At 42.4% G+C, this 18,071-nt stretch overlaps 1 long non-coding RNA gene across 1 annotated transcript in view; it reads left to right on the forward strand.

The window, feature by feature from the left end:
• The first annotated feature begins 1,630 nt into the window (after window positions 1-1,630).
• LOC130683381 (uncharacterized) overlaps window positions 1,631-18,071 on the forward strand; it is a 91,244-nt gene continuing 74,803 nt past the window's right edge. Inside the window, exon 1 of the long non-coding RNA XR_008997063.1 lies at window positions 1,631-1,797. This is a non-coding gene — a long non-coding RNA (uncharacterized LOC130683381). The remainder of the gene's footprint in view (window positions 1,798-18,071) is intronic.

Raw genomic sequence — 18,071 nt, forward strand, 5'->3', positions numbered from 1 at the left:
GCTACCTCCACCTTTCAGTCCCTCCAACTCAGCAACCTGCTCCATCTAATTCACTAATCCTCCTAGATTATTTCCTGCAAAACCCAGTGTGAAATTCACTTCCACCTGCTACAGTTCTCCCTTCTAACCCTATTCAGTTCAGTTCTCAACGTTTCTTTAGCACCCTGGTGTTCTGTTCAATTTTTTTTTCATGTGTTTAGTCCAGACTTTGAAAAGATATGAAATCTTACCTCTTTTAAAGTTCCCCAAAGCCAGAGATGGTGCCCCACCCCCATCTCCAGTGCCTCATTCAGTTCCTGGCCCACGGTATACTGACCAGCTCTCACAAATCTTCACATATGCTTCACAACTAAATCCCAGGACATCAGAAGGGAAAACTCTAGAGTGGTTTCTTGGACTCCTGCTATACTCCCAATGCACCCCATGTCAGAACTGACAGGTCCCCTGATGCTTGCCCCTGCATCTAGACCAACGTGTATTAGTTAAGGGTAACGGGTTGATTTTCTGTGTGCTCTCCCTTAACCCAGAGAAAGTTTGGTGGAAAAGGCAAGTGGAAATTCCTGAAGAGCTATTTTCACGGCAGGCCTTCCAGAGCCCTTGAGGCATATCAGGTAAGTGACTAGGGCCCCTACATCTGTAACTGAGACCAACAACTGAGGAGATGCTGACGCACAGTTGTGTCTGAGAGCCGGAGGTAGACCCTTGCTACTGAAAGTGTGGTCCTATGGCAAAGAGCATCATCCTTACCTGGGAGTTTTTGAAAAGTGTGGACTCAGAACTTCAGAATCAGAATCAGCCTTTTAACAGTGCAGGTGACTAGTATATACACTCAAATGTCAAAGGCCTTGCTGTATGGATGATTGGACTAGATCACGAGCTTAAACTTGGGCGCCCTGGACGTATGGTTACCCTACCTTTCCGGGAGACGGTAAGGTGGGGAGCCAGCTGGGGTAGAGGAGAAGTTTGAGCAGCCAGAGCTCAAACTGGGCCCTGTCTTGGGAGTATGGTCGGGGCGCAAAGCCTGTCTTTCTGTCCCCAGCTCTTGCAGTAGGCAACTATCTAATCACTGAACTATTTGTTCTGCTACTTAGTTGTATTTATTGTTATTATAATCATTAATAGTCACTAGAAGAGAGTGTGTTCATGGGAGCATGGAGGAGCATTAATAGCCTGTGGGGCTGGTTGGAGGGGGAGAGCCCAGGGGAGTTGTCCCTCAGAGATATTGTGGGTTCAGTTCCAGACCATTGCGATACAATGAGTATCACAATAAAGCAAGTCAAATGAATTTGTTGGTTTCCCAGTGCAGATAAAAGTGTTTATACTATGCTGTAGTCTATTAAGTGTATGTAGTGTAATGAATCATAAGAAATACATAATTGGTCATTCAGATGACCAGTTATGTATTTTCCAGGTATATTTGGTCTTCATCCACAGTTCCTGAAAACACTGCAGAGTCTGAAAGGTGGAATGGGTGCCTTGTCATGTTAATGAGACTTTTGGACTCCACCCAAGGAGGGGTGGGGCCTGGAAGTTGTATCAGCCAATGGCTAGTATTTAGTCAATCATAACTATGCAATGAAGCCATCACAAAAGCCCCTGAGAAGAGCTTATCGCTCTCTTGGATTCTGCTTCTTGGTCGGAGGGAGCTTCTGCACTTGGGGAACCAGACATCTCCACGTACGTGCCACTGAGCCAGTCCCCAAGCTCCGCAAAGATAGAAGCTCCTTTATTTGGGACCTTGCCCTGTGTATCTCTTCATCGGGCTGTTAACTTGTATCCTTCATTAAACTGGTAAAGGTAAGTGTTTTTCTGAGTTCTGTGAGCTGCTCTAGCAAATTAATGGAACCTAAAGGGGAAGTCTTTGGAACCTCCAATCTGTGGCCAGTAGGTCAGAAGCACAGGTAACTGCCTGGGTTGACTGGCATCTGGATTTTGGGGTGGAGGGCAGTCCTGTAGGACGGAGCCCTTAACCTGGGAATCTGGTGCTGTCTCTAGGAAGATAGTGTCAGAATTGAGCTGAGTTCTGGGACACCCTGCTGGTGTCCGAGAATTGCTTGTTGTTGTGTGTGGGAAGATCCCCTCCCACACCCAGACACAGTGGAATCGGGTCCAGGAACCCAAAAGGAGTTAAACTATTACTGCTGTTTTAATATACTATTATTGCTATGTATGTGTGAGAAAAACACAGTGTGCAGTAGCATTGTGTTTTAAAAAACAGTGTACATACCTTAACTGAAAAATAGTTGAGTGCTAAAAATGCTAAACATCTCAGCTTTTAGCAAGTTATAAACTTTTTGCTGGTGGAGGATTTTGCCTCCATGTTGACAGCTGCTGACTGATCAGGGTGGTGGCTGCTGAAGGTTAGAGTGGCCATGGCAGTTTCTTAAGACAATGAAGGTTGCCACGTCGATGGACTCTTCCTTTCATGAATGGTTTCTCTGCAGCATTCACGCTGTTTGATAACATTTTATCCACAGTAGAGCCTTCATAATTGGATTCAGTCCTCTCAAACCCTGCTGCTGTGTTGTCAACTAAGCTCGTGTATTATTCTAAATCTTTTGTTGTCATTTCAATCTTCACAGCATCTTCACAGGGGACATTCCATTTCTAAAAACCCTTTCTTTGCTCAACCATAAAAACAGCTCCTTAGCTATTTAAGTTTTATCCTGAGATGGCAGCAGATCAGTCCCATCTCCAGGCTCCACTTCTAAGGCTAGTCCTCTTGCTGTTTCCACCACATCTGCAGTCTTGAATTTCCTCCACTGAAGTCTTGAATCCCTCAAAGTCACCATAGGGTTAGAATCAACTTCTTCCAAACTCCTGTGAATGTTGATCTTTTGACCTCTTCCCATGAATCACAAATTCATTTAGAATAGTGAATTATTTCCAGAAGGTTTTCAATTTACTTTGCCCAGATCCATCAGTGGAATCACTGTCTGTGGCAGCTTAAGAAATGTATTTCTTATATGAGAAGACTTGATCTTAGGTAGATCTGGATAACTTCTACGTCAGCACTTGCTGCTTCACTTTTTGCACTTTTATGTTACAGAGAGGGCTTCTTTCCTTAAACTTCATGAACCAACCTCTGCTAGCTTCCAACTTTCCTTCTGTAGCTCCCTCACCTTTCAGCCTTCACAGAATTGAAGAGAGTTAGGGCCTTGCTCTGGATTAGGCTTTGGCTTAAGGGAATGTTGTGCCTGATTTGATCCAGACCAACAAAACTTTCTCCATATCAGTTATAAGGCTGTTGTGCTTTCTTGTCATCCATGTGTTCACTGCAATAGCACTTTTCATTTCCTTCAAGAACTTTTCCTTTTCTTTCACAAATTGACTAACTCTGTCACACAAGGCCTACCTTTCAGTCTATCTCAGCTTTCAAAATGCCCTCTTCTCTAAGCTTAATCATTCCTAGCTTTTGATTTAAAGTGAAATTCATGTGACTCTTCCTTTCACTTAAACACTTCAAGACTACTGTAGGATTATTAATTGGCCTAATTTAAATATTGTTGTGTCTCGGGGAACAGGGAGGCCCAAGGAGAGGGAGAGAGACAGGGGAATGGCTAGTTGGTGGAGCGGTCAGAACACAGCACTTACTAAGTTTAGCCTTATATAGGGATGGGTCGTGGTGCCCAAAACAATTGCAGTAGCAACATCAAAGATTTCTGATCACAGAAAAACTTAACAGATATAATAATAATCAAAAAGTTTGAAATAGGATGAGAATTACCAAAATGTGACACAGAGACATGAAGCGAGCAAATGCTGTTGAAAAAGGTGCCAGCAGATTTGCTTGATGCAGGTTTGCAACAAGCTGTTAATTTTTTAAAAACACAATAAGGTGAAGTGCAATAAAACAAGGTTTGCCTGTATCTGTTATTACAACCCTTTATTCCATGCTCACCCATAAAGCCGCCACCTCCTGCAGAGGCCTGGCTCCAGTAGCCTTAGTCACTATGAATGTTCTGTTCCTAAATCCTGTTTCTGCTTTTTCTAGTCCTTGACATGTTGACTTTATCCTGTTCTAGATGCTTTGTTTACTTCCTGGCCTCCAACCTGACTCTCCTATTAACCTTCAAACCTTGAAGAGATAATTCTCTTAGTGCTTTCTATATACCCTGGCAAACACGGAGGACTCAAAGTGAATCCAAGGCAATCCCTGCCTCACAGGCACTCAGCATTGCTTGGATGCCCTCACGCCATGCCAGGGACTGTGCTTAATGCTTCACTGAAATTATCTAACTTAATTTTCACAATCATAACTGTAAAGTTGTCCCCTCTTTCTGGTTGAAAAAGCTGAGCTCAAAGAGTCAAGTAACCTCCCAAGGGACACAGCTAATTAGTCGCAGAGGCAAGATTTAAGCCCAAGTCTTATTGCTTCATAAGTCTATCTTAAACCAACTATAAAAGACTGTCTTCTTCATCACTGTATCTCCCATGCTTAGGACAATGCCTGGACATGGGTCAGCTGATCAATATTTGGGGAAGGAAGGAAGAATGTTGTTTTGAACCATCTCTTGGGCTCCACCCTTCAACCACAGAGCCTTGTCAAGCCCTGCCCTGAGGTCCCTTAGCACCTCTGGGCATCACAGATCACAGCCCTCCTGGCCCCCAGCCCCCCATCCTGGCATCTGGGGCCCTTCCTGATGTTCCTCTGCCTCTCAGGCAATGACAGCCAGGCCAAGAAGCCCTCTCCATCTTGTCTGAGTGTAATATATATGGAGTTGATCCAAGATTTCTACCTAGAAAACACCTGAAGTTTTAGAATTTATACAGCAGATAATTAAAATGTTGAAGGAATAAGTAGATTGCCATACTCTACCAGCTGCTTCCTATGACGGCTGTGAAGTGAGAGACTGGTGTCCACCCGCCTTCCAGGCTGCTTCCCCAGCATAGATCATAACGCTTTCCCTTTTCTGTTCCTCTAAAGGGAAAAAGCACAACATAGGCCCAGAGAATGATTCCGTTTCCTGTAGTGCAGATGAGATTTGGATTATATTGTGATTGTATTGTGGCATTTCTTTTTCCTGTATACCTAGTGGGCAGTGAAAAAAATCCTGGAGACTAAAATGTATTGAAGAGATTTAGTCAACCTAAATTAGAATCCTTCCCTTGTTAGGCCTTTCAGAAAGTCTTTTCAGCACTGGGAAATATAGGGCAAGGATTAGTCCCATTATATAGATGAGGAAACCGAGACACAGAGAAGGTGAGCGAGGGACCTGGAATCATACTAATGGTTAATGCAGGAGTGAGGCAGGGCGCAGAGGCTTTAACATGCTTTAGTCTTTCCACTACACCACATATTGTCTCCTGAAATGAACATTTTAATCCTCTTTATTATGAGAAGACTCAAATGAAATATTTCTATATTAAATTTGAAGAGTCAGGAAAATCCATCTGTGCTTGAGTGAGTTAATTAACTTTAGTTTCTTGGCCTGTAGATAGAAATTACTATTCACACCCTCACTGGCACAGGTCATGAGGAATTTTAAATGATATGATGCATGTAAAGCACATGGCAGAGTGCCTGGCACACAGTGAACACTCAAAAACTGTTAGCTATTGCAACTGTTACTAAAGCTATTATTATGTGAGCCCCCTCCTTAGTACTTAGTTCCTTAGCTTGGCTTGCAGTGAGCCCACTCATGTGGCTTCCTGAGAAGTCCTCCTTGTTTGGTGAACTAGCAGGGCTCGTCTTTATAGGGCCCAGTTTCATGCAGTTTTTGTCAATTTTTTTCTTGACCTATTTTCTGGCTATAGCTTCTAACTTCAGGATTGCAACTACATCTCTTCAGTCTTTATATTCATTTCAAACATGACTTTCAAAACTGAGATTTTAGTTGATTGTCTGAAGATGACATTAGGTCATGAAAAAGACTTACTGCATATTCTTAGAATTTCCTGATAACTCAGATGTGGCCTGCCTATGCCTCAGGGTCCAGATCAGTTAGATCAAGTAGAGGAGGCCCAAGTCCAAGAACTCACATCCTTTTTGAAAGAGAGATCTTGCTTTCTTCAGCCTCTACAGTAAAAACTGCATCGTGGGCATCAAATAATCTTAACACACCTTCCAAAAAAGGGGTTTAATGTGTATGAACTAAATCAGATTTAAAACTATTTACATCTCTGGGACTTTATCAAGAAGGAATTCCTCGGTAGTAGACTTGCTCCATTTTATCATTCGAAAAAATTTTATTTCAGAAGAGGCAAGATATTGATGCGAATTGACATTGGTTTTTCTCTGGTGCAGAATGATGAACATGGCCACCTCATAGTTCTCATTTGAGGTATATCTCAAGCTTGGCCATTCGGTATATTTGTGAATCTGTTTCAAAATAAAAAATTTGCATTTTTGTTCCTGTTTGCCTGCCATTCATTTATTCATTAAACATTTATGGAGCTCCTACTATGTGCTAGCCACTGTTCACCATGTTGGAGATAATGTTGAGCAAAGTGTTCTTTCTCCCATTCGAGTGAGAAGAGACAGCCAATGATAAACAAAATTAATAAACAAGAAACCTATCAGATTGTGGAGAGCGCTACACAGAGAATTAGATTGGGTGATTCAGTGGAGAACAACTGGGGTTTCTGTTTTATGTCAAGCTGTCAGCAAGGCATTTTCTGAGGAAGCAAATGACAAGAGCCTTCCTGGCAGGGAGAAAAGCTAGGTCCAAGAATCTAGGACTTGAATGAACTTGATATTCTCTCTGCTTTCCTTTATTCTATCTCATTAAGTTGTAAACTCCAAATGGTCAAGAACTGGATGATCCATTTTTACGAGGATAAAGTGATTCCTCCAGCTAACCTCTTATCTCCTTCATCCTTATTAAAACTTTATTCAGTGTGAATCAGAATTTTTCATGAAATTTCTATAATCTCTATTTTGATTAATGCAACCACTATATCCAGTTGTTCACATAGAAACCTGAGAGTCATTCAAGACTTTGGTATTTGATCAAGATATTTTGTTTGGTAAGCTAGCTTTTTTTTTATATAGTTGTGTTTTTTTTTGTATCTGGGAAAAGATAAAAAGTGGTCATGTTACCTGACTTAATCTAGACAATTTCTTCTTTTCTTTCAGTATTAAACTTAGACATTCCCACATTTAGAGAATGTGTATGTTAGGTAGGGAAAGCAAGACTAGCCTATAACAAATAAATTCTGCACCACAGTCCTATGGCTCTTCTCCAAGTGATGACTCAGGGTTCCTTTTCACATTCCTTTCACCTTATATTGCTGCCATCTGGATTCACTGCAAAAAGAAAAGTGAGAACCTGGACAATTGCACAAGGATTTTATGGCCAGGCCTGAGTGTAACATACATCGTTTCTACTCTTTCCTATTGGATGGATCCAGTCATGTGGTCCAAACCAATAAGGATTCCCCAGAGTGGCTGGGCAATGTAGTTTTCCCATGTGCTTTGGGAAAGAGATGAATGACATGAGATGTGGTGAACTGTGAGTATTATCTCTGCTACAGGGAAATGTCCTTTATGCTGCCCATCTCCTCTCTCTGTACTCTGCTCAACCTCTGGGTTAGGTTCCCCTCTTTTCTGACTTGTAGTAGGCACTAAATAAATGTTTGTTGGTTGGATGTAAGGAGGTGTGAAGGGACTGTAACCTAAGGTTTTACAGCTAGTAAAAGAATGAGCGAGAGTGAATATGTGTTGAATTGATTAGCTAATCAATACAAAATTCCATATAAATTCACATTACACCCAAGAATTACAGAAAGAAAGCCAAACTGCAGTTGTTCAAAAATAGACTAGATTGGGGATCCCTAGGAAATTCTACCTGTTATTTCAATATACAACCTTCCAAGCCAAAGTCACTGCAACTCTCCTGCCCTCTGAATCACTCTGGCAATTACTCTGTAGTTGTTTCAGAAATTGGGAAATCACTCTGCAGGCAGCATGGCCTGGTGATGGCATTGGCTTTGGCTCCCCTCACCATCATTCTCAGTGGTGCCATAAGCCCATTTTTAAGGCCCTGAAGTTGGCTGCCCTTGAAATGAAATAGGAAAACCTGAATCTGTGGGCCAGTTTGGTCCTCAACCCAGTTCCCCAGCCAAAGAGAGTGAACAATCCTGCATTTGTGGCACCCTCAGCCTACAGTGACCTTCCGGGCCAGCCAGGAAACCGGAGGGTGTATGCATTCTCTGAATGACCGTAGAAGAAAAACCAACCCATCACCCAAGGACTGAAGAATGGGCCCCTCTTTTCCCCTGGGGAGCTCAGTAAGGTCCCATGTAGGGCTTTAACTCTTTCCTAACTTGAGCTCTATTCATAGAGTCTCATCTATCCAGTCTCTTGGCTGAAAATTAATCAGCCTGGAAATAGTAATTAAGTCCTTAGTGCTAACTACAGTTTTTACTTATATGAATGATTATTGGAAAAATGTATTTCTCCACCTCTACACCAGAGGGCAAGGACAATGTCTGCTTTATTATTTTATTCCCCACTACATAGCACAGTGCATGGCAAAGAGTAGGTATTATGGAAACATTATTAAATGCAGAATGACTGAGCAAACCTTGTTTCAGAGCTTAGCCTCTCATTTTGCTTTGTTGTAGCACCATATCCCCAAGAGTGATCATTTTCTCTTCTCATTATAAACACAAAATGTATATCAGATGTCTTCAGCTGCTTGTTTTTGACTTGATGAGTTTCAGAACCATCAAGACAGAAGCTTGGGGTCAGACCCTTCACCAACTTTCAACTTGGGGCTGATGATGAAAACTCCTTAGCTTCCTAATTGTTCGTGTATGTACATATCCTGGATGTAACAGCCAGTAGGACTGCTCCACAAATCCAGGGGCAAATACTGTCATACTTAGTTTTTTCACACAAACAAGTGGCTTAAGTGTCCATGATTTAATAGATTGTGGGATTAGCAGGAAGTCCAGCATCTCTGTCTTGGGGCTGTCTCCCACCCCATAACTTGCCCAAAATCTCAAAAGGCTCACATAATCAAAAAAGAGGGGGGAGTCAGACTTCCACACCCCAGTGGGAGAAACGTTTCCGATCACTGCCATGTGGTTGTGGAAAATGCCTAATATGAGTCTTCAAATGGTGTTGGTCTAGGGCTCTGCACAGGTTGCTGAAGAATGCCAGGAAAATGATCCTCCCCCTCATGCTTGGCTTGGTCCAGACTGCCCCTTGCTTAGGTTCCTAGAATTACAGCAACTAGTGCTAACTTTAGTCCTTTATGTGACCTTTCCCCAAAGACCCACTCACCCAGAAGGTCTGCATCAGATTTTATCAGTTTGTCTAGCCCTGCAGGCCCTACATTTCTGTGTAGTTTCCATCCTCATGGACAATGCCGCTGTAGGTCTGGCAACTTTTTCTTTTCACCACTTGAAACATGAAAGGTCCTCATTATTGCTCATGTCCAGCAAATAGGGCTACCCACCACTTCTTAAGGTAGGTCACCTGGATGGTCTCAGTGGGTCCTATTGCCTTCAGAGGAGGCTACTTCTGCGGTGTCTCAGGACTGTTTTCCCTCCCAGACCTTCTGATACCTTTCTTAGTAGAAAGAGAAGCAGGAAGAGGAGCTGGAGAAGAAGGAGAAGAATGAGAACACTATCACAGAAGCTAAGTATCAGCAAATCATTCTGCTACATAGCTCTTCACACACTGACTATATAGACAAATCCCTGTTTTCTTGAGCAGAAGGCAGATTTCCTTCTCTACTTTGTACAGACTCCAAAATTTAGTATACAAATGTATAGTCAGAAAGAAAACAGAGCATCCTGCTGAGTTGTTGGGCTCCCAGATGCCGAATCTTTGCTGGACATTGTAGTAAAATAATTGAAATTTTATGCACAGTAATATTTCAGGGGGTGGATAGAACCACCTCCTGCGTGGAATAACAGTTGCTTGGGGTTGAGGGGTCAAATTTTTTACTTCTAGAATAAATGTCAGTTTTACTTTGGTGGAGCAGGTGAATGGAGACTAGCTCCTCCTGAGACTGCAGCATGCACAGGCTCTCGGGGCAGACTTGGGGCTCCTCTTCAGGGCCTGGGGTATATCCTCAGACCCTACTGCCATCTTAAATATCTCCCCCAGCACCCAGTCATTACTGTCAGCACCTGGCTCCGGTAGGGAAGGCTCAAGTACTGACTCAGAAGGTCCAAAGCACTGTGATTATAGTAGTCAGTTTGAAAGGAAAAAAAATCAAACCATGTGGAGGTGGGAAAACTTGTTGCAAGTTGTTAATTCATGAGACAAAACTTTAAGACCAAGGAAAATATCCAAACCCTTACTATACGCTGAGGCTGCTGTGAGCAGTGAAGAAATCAAGCACAGAAGCCTTCCAGTGTCACGGAAATGGGCCCCAGATCGTGCCTCCTAAGACACAGCACGAGACACCTGTGAGGGAGAGTGACAGGGTTTCACGGATTAAAAGCCTGTGAGTAAAACCAACCCACGTTTCCCCTGGAATGTGCCGCCTCACTGAGTCATGCTGGTGAGGTTTCTTTTCTTGCATGGTTTGCTTCTGTAACAATCATTTCAGAAGTTAAACAACTGCTACCAGTTTCCTCTTTTCGTCCTGCATTTTAACAGACAGGCAAAGGGCAGGAGCCCCTGGCCTGAAGATCTGCAGAGGCAGTTGGATTGTGAGGGAGTTGTCACCGTTCTCCTCCAGCTGGTCAAACATGATTCAATTCAATTCCATCCCAAAGCAGGTCCAGAGCATGTGGTGTAGGCATGGCTGGAGCAGGCAGGACGAACAGGATGCTGCCACCACCCCGTGGGGTGCATAGGCAAGCAGGAGCCTCAGATATGTGGGCAAATAACTACCATAAGGAACAGAGGTGGGAGGGGCACGTTTTGTCCTGGCTAAGTCAGGGAAGGTAATGTTAGAATTGGGTTTTGAAGGGAGAGTTGGCCTTGGGGGCAAGACAGGAAGAGGCCAGTAAGCTGAGCTAGAGCATTAGCAAAGACGTGGCCACGTCCAAGTCCCTAGTGTCTAAGGGAGTCCGCAGGTGATGTGTGGTGGAGGCAGGGGAGTCAGATGCCAGAACAGTGAGGTGAGTTAGAAAGCAGGGGTCCTGGTGTGGAGGGGCTTGAGTCCTTGTGCACGACTTAGGCTTCAGGCAGAAGCTCACCAGCACAGGCCCAAACCTGGTTGCCTAGCTCTCACAGGAGCCGGCTTCAAGAAGGAAGTTGTTTCCTCAAGACCTTGCTTCTGGCACAGAAATTCCCGACATTCCACTCCTCCTCAGAGGCCTCCTGGAAACAACAAGTACATGTTCCCTGAAGGGGTAACACATTAACGACCTGCCCCCTACCACCTTGCACTCAACGTCATGAACACCTCAGTCACTCACCTTCTTGGAATTGAAAGGCAGGTTGTAGAGCGAGGCTGCCTGGGTTCAAAGCCCAGCCTCGTCACCTGCAGCTGTGGAGCCTGGGTAAGCTCCTGCACCAGCGAGGCCCAGTATGGGGCGCTGTGAGCACAGCCTCAGGGGCAGAGGGCACGAGGCACAGCGCAGTCCTTGGCCCTCGGGCTCCATTCACCCTCCCCACGCGTCACTTTGCAGCAGGCTGCTCTAGAACAGTGTTGACCAACAGAAATATAATGTGAGCCGCATATGTGATTTAAATTTTTTCCAGTAACTCAATTGCAAAAAATAAAAGGAAACAATTACTGTGATTAATAATATATTTTATTTAACCAAAGACATCCAAAATACTGCCATTTTTAACTTGTAATTGATATAGAGAATTATTAGATTTTTCCCTCTTTTGGGGAGGGTACCACGTCTTTAAACTCCAATGTGTATTTTATTCTTACAGTACCTCGCAATCTGGACTAGCCACAACTCAAGTGACACAGGCGGCTCAATGGTCACGTGTGGCTAGTAGCTACCATATTGGGCCGCACAGCTTTAGAATGATGGCCCTACATGACTGGACAGAAATACATAATAGCAGTAGCTAGTATTTCTTCATTAGTAGCTGAGAGACCTTGGGCAAATTATTCAACTTGTGCCTGTTTCCTCCTTTGTAAAAGAGAAGTAATCATACAACCTAACATATTGTTGTGAGCCTTAATTTGGTACATGTATCTGAAGCCCACATGTAGTTCCCTCAGTCTGGAATGCTCTTTCTTCTCCACCTGAAAATATTTATTCATTCTTTAGATGGTGTTCAAATGTCACCTTCTCTGCGAAGCCTCTCTGCCTTGCCTCTGAGCATCAGGAGCTCCTGGCTCTGGACCAACTTAGTACTTTGTTCCGACCTCCAATGGTGCCTCTTTCCTTGGTTTGCAATTGTTTCCCTGTCTTCCAAGTGAATAGGGAAGGGATTCCTGCATCTCATTCATCTAAGAAGCAGATTTTCAACTTTTTAGCATCTCTGAAATCAGGTTCGTTTACATTACAATTGGCAGTGTTTTTATTTTCTTTACTGGTGAGAAAAAAAAGAAAAAAAAAGCAATGGTGTGGCTGCTATCTGTGCATAGATGTGATACATTTTAGTATTTGCCTTTGTGTCCCTAGGCACTGAGCTCCGTAAATGCAATAAATGTGTCAAATGTACTGACAACACTAATAAAAGTTTACTGCAATTACCACACGTGTAAATTATTTGGCTGGCTGCCTGTCCTCCACTCTGGATAGTAACCTCTCCAAGGGCAGAGACTGTAGGCCCTTTCATAGTAAGGGGCTGGGCATTCAGTGAGAAGCCAAAATGTAATACTTGGTTTTTGAGGAAAATGTGCCCTTGAGTTACATGTAAGGAAAGAAATCCCACCTTCCTCACTACAGCATGATTGGGCTTTAAAATTTCCTTCACCAAAATATCTGATTACTGCATCAGGAAGCAGAATGACCCAGCTAGAACGCTGGGTTAAGAAATGCGCACTTGTGGGACCAAGGGGGAGAGAGAGCATTTCCCCTCAAAGCTATGTGTTTCCTCAGAAACCTCAAAGGGCCCCAAACAGATTATCTTTCAAAGAACTCATTACAAGGCAAGAAGAGCTTTTAAATTCCAAGTGTTTTAGCAAAATCTTTCATATCTAGAAGCCCCACTGTCAAATTGTGCATTCTCTCCCCAAGTAATAAAATGATACAAACATGCCAAAGTCCTCTTACCAAGAGAGCTCCAACTATAGCCAAATAGCAATCTTTAGAGAGTTAAAAAAGAATGTTTCACCCAGAAAGGAGGGGAGGAGGATAAGGAAGTAGGGACTTTCTGATGAGTGTGGTCCTCAAGCTGTACCCCATCAGAAATAAGGAATTTTAGAAGACTCCAAGTATGAAATGTGTGACATGTATGTCGAGCTCCTATAAGCAAATAGTGACTTTTTAGTCTCTGAGGTTAACTCAGAGCAGTTGTTTGAAGGTGCAACTTGATTTTTTCTTGATGAGTGGATTGGAGTTCCTATCAGCTAACAAAAAGATTCAGTGTTGGGGTACTCTATCCAATTTGGGGGCTCTATCCAATAAAATACCCACAGAGAAACCATCCTCCAACCTACCACCATACCTCCTAGGAGGAAGTTGTGTCCATTCTGTCTTTGGCAAGCAGTGCAAACACTTGAATTGAAACAAAGTTTTACCTTTTTTCTTTTTTTTTTTTTTTGGCCTGAAAAGAAAACATGACTTTGCAAAGACAGTGAAAGCAAATCGCTCCTTGCCTGACCGAACTCTCAAGCAGGCCTAGGGTGTAGAGTGGCAGGCCTGGGCCTGGCTGCATTTGGGCTGCAAGGGTTCATGGGGACAGTGGTCAGCATGGGTCCCTCTGACTCCTGCATCCTGGATTTGAAAGGGGATCAATCACAAATTCTTTGACTTCCTGTTTTCCTTTCTCTTCTCTCCTCAAGGTCAGTTTACATGAAATTACTCTGGCTGCTGGGCCTGAAATTGTCACCAGACCTTTGTGGATACTTTTCCTATATTGAATGTGTGCCTTAACCCAGCTTCTTTATGGAAAAGATTCCTGTTGTCTGACCGAAGCCCCCCTAATTATGGCTGCTAATGGATTAGGCATTTGAGAACCATATTAATGTGATACTATTCAGCACATGTCATTCCTCTTGCTTGGTTCTGATAAAATCCCGGAGGCACCAGAGTCCCTGACCAGAAGAGAGGCCCTGACAGCTTCAGTCGGGTACGGTCTATAACAGGGGTATGGACAGAGCCCTTGACGGGGAAGGAGGAGCTCTGAGCACTCTGCAAAGAAGCTACCTTTGGAGTTCTGGCTGCGCTCAGGCACTTTTCATACAGGATTTCATTTCATCTTCCTGTAAGGGCCAGTTCCCAAGTCTGACTTCTGAGCAGGGTAGATTCCCTATACCTGGCCCTCTTTCTTGACCAACCCCTTTCCCCCTAGTTCAGCTGAAACAAAACTGAAATTTTTTTACCCCCATGAACAATTTTACTAGAACTAAGGGGAAAGCCAAGGAGGGACAATATAAAACACAGAAGCAGATGAGTTTACAGACAGATTTCTTATCTGGCAGAGCTTCCTGGGGAATCGGCTTCCTTTCCCCTATCCCCACCCTCCGTTAAAAGAGGCTACAATCATTTGCATGCAGTGAGATACGCACATTTCCAGAAGGGATGGGCTCCTCTCTTCTAGTGATATTTCTCTCCCTTCACCTTGCTCCACCCTCTTCCCCAAGGTCCTGACACTCCTTAAGGAGAACATGATGAACATTATTCCAATACATCTTTTTTAAAAAAAACATAGCAGTATTACAAGTATCCCAAACTGAGAAACACACAAAATAACTGATTTGTATTCATCAAACATATTGATGTCATGAAAGTTAAAGAAAGAGAAAACTGTTCCAAAATGAGACTCTAAAGAGATGTGACAGACACCAGTACACAACGTGTGATTCTAAACTGGATCCTTTCACTTTACAGGATGTTATAGGCAAAGATTGAATGGAGTCCAAAGATTAAATGGTAGTATCAGACTGATGTTAATTTCCTGATTTTGATGGTTGTATTGTTGTTATGTGGGCAAATGGCTTTGTTTGTAGGAAATACATATATATTCACTGGGTTGCCTCATGTTGGCAACTTACTTGCAAATGGTGCCAGAAAGAAATGTTTTTACTCTGTTTGTGACTTTCCCTTAAGTTTGAGATTGTTAAAAAAATTTTTAAGCTATCTGTATCCAGTAATCCCATTCCTAGGAATATACTCCAAAGATATACCGTGGAAAACACAGAAAGAAAGGAGAGAAGGAAGGAAGGCAGGAACGAGAAGGGAAGAAAGAAAGAGCACAAGGCTGTTACTATTTTTGCCAACAAAGATGAAACAACTCAAATACCCCTCCTCAAAAGACTAGTTGAGTAAACTAAAACCAATCTAAAAAAAGGAATAAGAAATATGTCTATGGAACACGATGGAGAGATCTCCAAGATATGGTAAGCAAAAAAACAGAAGAGAGAAAATTGTGTATATATATCTGAGGAAAGGAAATGTATATCTGTGTGTGTGTGTGAGTGTGTGTGTGTATGATATTTTAAAAACAAGCATTAGAAGAATTAAACCATAAATTTTAAAAATAAATGATTGTCTATAAGATATAAGAGGAAATAGGGTGAAGAGATATGGAATAGAAGCTAGTCAACTTTATACTTTGTTTATAAACTTGAGTTTGGAACCATGTAAATACTTTATAAAACTACATTTTGAAAAAGTAATCCTGGAAAATAAAATATAGTACAAAGATATACTGTGGACCAATTGATCCTAAATGTGAATACAGTTTGCATAACCACAGAGAGGAGTCAGGTTCTAAAACTTCAGCTTGACTGCAGATCGCTAGGGGGTACAAGGCCTACGGGAGATAAGAACTACAAGAACAAAACCAAACCCATTTAAACTCTTTTCAGGAAATCATTTTGTTGGTGGAAATGTCGGTACTTTGAGATGTGTGTGTTTTGTTTGATAGAACAAATGCACAATGATGTGATAATATATCATTCCCAGTATATATGAAAACCAGGATTCTCAGCTTTGGGAGAAAGGAGATGCAGGACTGATGTTAAGCAGAATCTGCAATCCTGAATTTGAATTGAAAGTATTATGAAATGTATATCATATGAACTCATGATATATTTATCTTAAATACAAATTTCCTGGCTCTGTCTCCCAAAAAGACCTAGAAACAATGAGTAGCGAGTTAGTGTAGAGCACCCCCATGCCCGGGAATGAGCTCCAGAAATACCATTTCCCACTAAAGGGAACAAGGCTCTTTGGAGAAAGAGTTGGTTCCACATTTAGAGCAGGAAATCCATGTGCCTGGAACATCTTGTCATACCAGATAGAAAGTTCTCAAAGACTGAGATTACTAAGATTGCCCCGATGACTAGGGAAATGACTTTAAGAGGCTCCCACTAACCAAAGATGGGACAGTTTGGAAATCAACAATGACAGTAACTGCAATAGATTAGAATGCATCAGATATGTTTACATTCGTGAGTTCATATTGATTCTGAAAGATAATTTGTCACACTTGAAGGGCTGGTGAGTTGATTTTTCTTTCTTTTTCATTTTTTGGATCACTGGGAAATAAGGAAAAATAAAAATTTAGAAAATCAAGCATTTATCCTGTCTTTCCTACATAAACGATTGCACTGGTTAACCAAGCAGTATGGGAAAAGTTTCTCTTCTCTTTATAGAAGTATTACAGGTGAATAAGAAAATGTAATGGTAGAATTACAGTATCATCATCTTGCAACAATGGATTAAAATGGATCTAGGAATTGAACATCAATAGTTGCTAGTATCACAAAAAAGGGAGAAACCAAATATTGTGTGAATCCTGATGGGAAAATACAGCTTCTAGAAAGCTATCCTACCTGTGCGCAGGCTCAGTCTGCTAGAGAAAGTGGGAGAGAGAATGAGAGACGGAGGGGGAACCCATAGCTGAAAGCTGAGACATTGTGAGACATAGCAACCAGGCGCAATATATGGACCTTACTTGGCTTATGAATCAAATAAAGAAATTTTTAAAAAATTATGACATTTGGGAGACAATTTAAAATTTGAACACAAGCTAGATATTTGATGATATTGAGGACTTCTTGCTATGTTTTTTAGATGTGATAATGGTATTGTAGCTATATATACTTTTTAAAGAGTCACTTAGAGATTCTTACAGAACTATTTATGGAAGAAATTCTATGATGTCTGAAATTCACTTCAAAATAATGCAGATGGAGTGGAGGAAGTACAAAACAATATTGGCCATGAGTTAGTAAGTGTTGAAAGTGACTGATAGGTATCATTTTATGTGCCTGAAATCATCTTGTATATTCTATCTTTGTACATGCTTGGAATTTTCCATAAGAAAAAGTTAGAAAACAACACCTACTATGTACCAGGCAGTAGACTGGCGCTGACACTCCTAAGCCATGAATTGGCATTACAGAGACCCAGAGTCAGAACTGTTCCTTCATGACTGCACACGTGGGAAGGGAGAAGAATTTGGTGGCAACGCCCCTAACTCTCCCCTTAGTTGATGAGATGAATATGCAGTTTCCTTTGCCAAATTGGAAATTGAGAGCAGAATGCAGCCCTGTCTAAACTGCTCCTCTGTGGAGCCCGTTGAAGGCCGGAATCATTACTCAGGGTCCAGCTGCAGAGCATTCTCATCCACCCAGAAACACATGCAGATGTGTGCAAGATCAAGATAGACCCACATGTGGGTTTGAACAAAGAACCACCAGACAAAAGCCCCACAGACGCGCCTGACCTCTCCCTTGGCCTCTGGGCCTTCCATGGAAATGTGAACTTTCCTTTGACACTAATATGACACCCTTTGGGCTGTTAACAACAGTCCTATAGAGAGTGGGCAGTGCCCTTTGGCTGCATCAGGGCCAGGGGAACCAATGCTCTAAATTGCTGGCATTCACACTACAATCTCCTCTTATTTCTGGGCTCCACCCTTTTTTGCAGTTCAGCTCCATGGTCCTTGAGGGTAGAAACATAAATTCAACTGGACAGTCCCCTGCCCACAGTGGTGACCTTTACTGTACATGCCTGGAATGTTTTCCCAAGGAATCAACAGAAAATGGCTCCATCAGAGAGCGATGTGGTACTATGGG

Source organism: Manis pentadactyla, chromosome 4 (genome assembly GCF_030020395.1).
Source record: "Manis pentadactyla isolate mManPen7 chromosome 4, mManPen7.hap1, whole genome shotgun sequence".
NCBI lineage: Eukaryota > Metazoa > Chordata > Mammalia > Pholidota > Manidae > Manis > Manis pentadactyla.